Source organism: Alligator mississippiensis, chromosome 3 (assembly GCF_030867095.1).
Source record: "Alligator mississippiensis isolate rAllMis1 chromosome 3, rAllMis1, whole genome shotgun sequence".
Classification (NCBI taxonomy): domain Eukaryota; kingdom Metazoa; phylum Chordata; order Crocodylia; family Alligatoridae; genus Alligator; species Alligator mississippiensis.
Window position 1 is genome coordinate 218,262,978 of NC_081826.1, and position 5,081 is coordinate 218,268,058.

At 38.2% G+C, this 5,081-nt stretch overlaps 1 long non-coding RNA gene across 8 annotated transcripts in view; it reads right to left on the bottom strand.

The window, feature by feature from the left end:
• Positions 1 to 1,163: 1,163 nt before the first annotated feature.
• Positions 1,164 to 5,081, bottom strand: part of LOC109280822 (uncharacterized) — a 195,945-nt gene continuing 192,027 nt past the window's right edge. For 7 of the 8 annotated variants that reach the window (XR_009461033.1, XR_009461034.1, XR_009461037.1 and 4 more), the window contains one exon: positions 3,754 to 3,896. This is a non-coding gene — a long non-coding RNA (uncharacterized LOC109280822). Of the gene's footprint in view, positions 1,393 to 3,753; positions 3,897 to 5,081 lie in introns of those variants that run through there. The other variant, XR_009461036.1, reaches the window with a different exon arrangement.

A 5,081-nucleotide genomic window follows, 5' to 3' on the forward strand; every position in this document is an offset into this window, starting at 1 on the left:
AATGTGAGATAGAAAATTTGAGTTGAAAGTGCAACATTTGATGACTGTAAAGACTTGATTCTAAATATAGATGGGAAAAGTTGCTTAACTTCTCAAACCTATCTGGTCCCTGTGTCTCAGTGACATGCAAAAAAGTCATGCTTTATTAGTGTCATTCACATTTCCTGACCATGTGGCACAGTTGTTTGTTAAGCCAGGCTGTTTGGCTTGTTTTCAAGTTCAGATTTTGATTTATAATTTGTTGCTTTCATCCAACTCAAGAATAGCACAGCCAGGTTGACTCCTGCTGGGATGACTCAGATTTCTACTTATCTCCTGTGATTGTAAAACACATTCAATAACACTGTTAGGTAGCCTTTATAACAACAGTGGTTTTAGAAGACCCCATGCCTGCATCCAGAAGTGCAGGGGTGTGCGCTTGCAGCACTAAAAATAGTAGCAGCATAAATTTGTGCCACTACTTTTTGTTGCAGCACATGCTTCTGCACATGCACTTTCTGGAGTGACAGATGGTACCACTTCGGGCAAACTGCTTTTGCCCAGCTCCTCCTTGCTCCTGGAGTGCTGGAGAAGCCGGGGCACAATTGAAAGAGTGGAGGTGCTCTGGCCAGCAACCAGAATGTCTCCTTTCAGGAACAAGCCTCCATGTCTTTGGGTGCACGTTCTTGTCATGTGCACTGTGCCACATATTTTCCTGGTGCTTTTTTTTGCTACCCGGTTCTCCCAGCAGCAAATTTTGGTCCTGCGCTGCAAATCTGCAGTGCAGGCCATGTTTTAATATTCTCCGTATGTAATTTGTGGCACCATAAACTGCATGCCCCTGCTTGTCTGGACACAGCCCATTTGTCCAATTCAACACATCAAGCCATTGCAAGCCTTTTATATCAATTCTACCAGTAGACTTAATTAATTAAGAAATGTTAGATGTATAATACAATTTTTTAAATCAGCGATACAAAAAGAATTAGTTGACAACTCCATCTTCATAGAAAACTACTGTGTTAGCTTCAGAATTGAAAAAGTTTAGAGAAAGACCCATCATTTCACTTTAAGAGATGATTAGCAGTATAGCAAAGGCACACTGGTGGGGCAGTATAGAGAAACTTATTTTTTCTACTCATGGTGTACTTTTTTGTGTATAAAAGGGTGCCATTCTTCAGGGCTATCATTCTAGTAGTTCTCACAAAAAATACATTTATTTAAAAAGTATTTATATGTATAGGTACATAATGTGGATAAGTAAACTTTCTTTAAAATATAATAAAATTAAAATATTCTTTAAAATATAATTGTGATATATGGGTAAAAACAAAGGAGAAGTAGTTTGTAGAAATTAGACATATGGGGTTGAACTGTAATTCGTTTTCCAATACATTTTCTTCCTTGTGTCATCTTGCATTTTCCCAATGAGAAAGTTATAAGGGGAAAAAACAAAAACAACAAAATAAACAAGCAAACAAATAAAAACAAAACAGACCTTCCTCCCCAACCCATCCTCAATGAAAGCTATCAGTCTTTTCCAGCGGGGCAGTGTATCAACTATTTACTCTTATTGAGCCAACACAAAGCATACAACTTCATTAACAGCTTCTCTACTATCATACTGAAAGTACAAATGAGTGAAATTTATACTGTTATGATGGAAAGTTGCTAATAAAAGATTTTTATATTACATTATTCCAGGAATTTGACTGCTGGCAGTATTAGTTCATATTCTGCAAAGCTTGTGACTGCAGCAAAACAATGTATTAAGTTCTGCACCCATTCCAAACTGAGCTCTGTTCTCATATCTTCGTTTGTGTAAGAAAATGTGTTTTTTCTACATTGTTTGCTACATATATCTAGGTTTTGGTAAAAGAAACTCTACTTCTTGAGTATGCATAGCATTTGTACCTTCAGTTCTGTCTTATGAATTGTAACCATTTACAAAGTCCTAAAATATTTGTCTATTACAATGAATGCAACCTTGCATACAATCTTGAAGCCAATCAAAAGTAGAAGTCAGAAGCAGATATATAGTATTTTGTTTCAACTTCTAATCTCCATTTTGATAACATACGTGTGTAGGGATTATTGAACTAAAAACTTTTGCATATGATATTTAAATTTAAATAGTTATAACCCACGTATAACTTTCATCATCACTACTGAAGCCATGGATCAATTTTAGCACTCTCCCTTCGCTGCAGAACTGCAATATTTTTCAGATTGGATGTCAAAGTGAATTCTATTGCTATCCTAAGGGCTAGATGCAAGGTCATGTGATTCTTTACTTCTTCAATAAAAATGAACTTATAATGCAAAATGTGATTTTCATTTTATTCTTGTGTACTCATGTAATGGTGTTTGGGTTGCTAAGGTGTTCACATATATGTATTCTGCAGCCTTTCATTTCTGCAAAATTGCATTTATATAATTTCTTGCAACTGGCAATAGCTTTATTCTTGATGAAATAGTTTCTTAGTAAAGGGAGTAAAAGATGTGGTGAGGTGAACCAGGAGATACCTGCAGATCTGTTTCTTTTCTGTAATTGTTTTTAAAGACAATGGTACAAAATGGGTTACTTTCCTTCATAAACCTATTGCAAGGAAACTCTGCAAAACCTAATTGTCTTATTTTTTTTTGTATTTAGAAACCCATTTTTATCTTGGCTAACATTTGGGCTTATATCATGGACAGTCAATGATCCTATAGCAAAATTATTTATAGGGAGTTCACTGTATTTTCAATGAATTAATTTAGAGCATTGGTGCTCAACCTCTGGCCCACAGGCCAAATGGGGCTCTCAAAGCCGTCAGATATAACCTGCAGGACTCCCCACAGGTCTGGAAATTTGGCGGTGGGGAACCAGTGGCTGTTAATATGGAAACCCTCTCCCCTGCCATACTCCCAAGTCCGCATGCCCAGTGAGAGCCAAACCATGCCCCCTCTCACCCTGCAGGGCCAGGTTTGGACCCCTTTTCCCACTGAGGCTGGGCCATGCCCCATTTCTCCTGCAGAGCTGGGTTGAGGCTGGGCCACAACCTTCACAAGGCCAAACCATACTCCCTTTTCCCCTGTGAGGCTGGGTCAAGGCCCCTTCCTCCCTACAGGGCCAGGTCATGTCCCTCCCTCCCTATGGGGCTGGGTAAAGTCCCCTTTCCTCCCTGCCAAGCCTGGCTTAGGCTGGGCTGCCCCCACCCTCATTGTGGCCAGATGGTGGCCAGCACACTGGCGCTGAGTACCGGATCATAACCACAACCTAGGCAGCATTTGGACCAGGTAATACCCATCAGCCTGCGAGGGAAAAAGCTTGAATATGACTGATTAAGAGCAATGCATTTAAAACAGGGTTAAAATCTATTAATATTTTCCTCCTTAATGTTTCTTCTCTATGTCCCAAGTTGGGGTGGTTGACAGAAGTAACCCTTCAACTTCCATTGTCAATGGAAGGAATTACATGGAAACACTCTGATATGACTCACAGAGCATTCACTCCCTACTCTGGTCTACCCCAAGTAGAGAATTTGACTTGAGAGACAACGTAGCTATCATTGTCAAACTCCCACTGACATGGATCAGAAAAGGATTTCACCTAGTCTACAAACTGCCTATAATTATCTATCTAATGATTTACTATTCTAAAAGTTTATAAAACAGGATAAATAGAAAGTATGGTGTTGGAATGTATCAGATGGGTTTGTTAATTTTTTTCTTCTATCAATATCAAATGATTAATACATATGACATGCAGTTTAAAAATATGAAACCCAGTTATCCAGCAAGTCAAATATATTTATTGGCTGCAGACTGAGAAAAGCAAGAAGAAATGAGAAATAGCTGGTTTGCTAACAACAGAAGCTTTAATCTTGCTATTTGCTAACCTCCTCTTGACTCCAAAGGTAACCATTTCTTCCCTGGAAGAGAAGATGTCAATAAGCTGCTATGCATCAGAGAGAAAGGTTGTGGCTGACAACTAAAGTTGGCGTTCGCAATTATTTTAACAAGAAATGAGCAACATGTGTATTTTTCACCATTTCCAGTGCAGCAAAGAATAAACCTGTACAAGAGATTTATTTCTTTTATAAGGAGAGTCAATTGAGCATGTCACTAATATATTGTTCCAAGAAAAGTTTAACTAAACTAAACTGAGACTCAGTAGGAAACTTAAAGAGAAGCAATTTCTGTTATCGACTTTAATGAATACCATTAAGTGATAACCAAAGAGAAAGGGGGGGTTGGGGAGGAAGGGAAAGATTAGTGATTGCTCAGAAAACATCCTTCCCACTCCTCTAAATTATCATGACACCACAATCTTTAGCTGTGAAGTTAATTTCCTCAATAATTACATTCTGTTTAGAAGCATAAGAGCTTAGAAACACCCGCTTGGTAAGTTTTTCCCTAAAGAATAGGGAAAATAGGATCTTCCAACAGCAAAATTCATGAGGATCTTTTATTTCTCCTGCTTCAACCATTGACCATACCACCACACCACCACAATACATGTCAAATATACCAAAGTTTTACCAAAATATGACTGGATAAGATTATATTCAGAAGCTGTCACTAGGATTCAGTCAACTGGAAACATCATTCCAGAGTGACCTGAATCACTCTGTATGTCCCAATGTTGAGAGTGAGCTGAGTTTCTACCTAATTTTTACTGACTTCAGGAAAACCTAATTAAATCCTCCTCCTATTATGACTTAAATTTGTACTTTGTTGGATGCTGAGTGTATGTTATTCACAGCATTCATCTAAAATTATTAAATGTGATATATGTATATATCACTGCTTTCACAGACCATAAGCCCATATTACTACAGCCTTTGTGATAAGGGTTTAAAAAAAGTTACTTATCATAGTAACTATAGAAACCATGGCTTTTTGAAAGTGTATCATTTGTATACTCACACTTGTGGGATGCACCCTCAAGCCTCACCTTGCATTTCAGAGCTTTAGGGACCTTCAGAAAAGTAGTACCTTGGGGCTAAATGAAGTCCCTCTTGCGGAACCAAGCAACGAGAGCCAACATTATAATTTGGCAATGCAGCCAAAACTGCCTTGGTTCCCTCCTTTAAACCCAAGAGTCCTATTAAGAG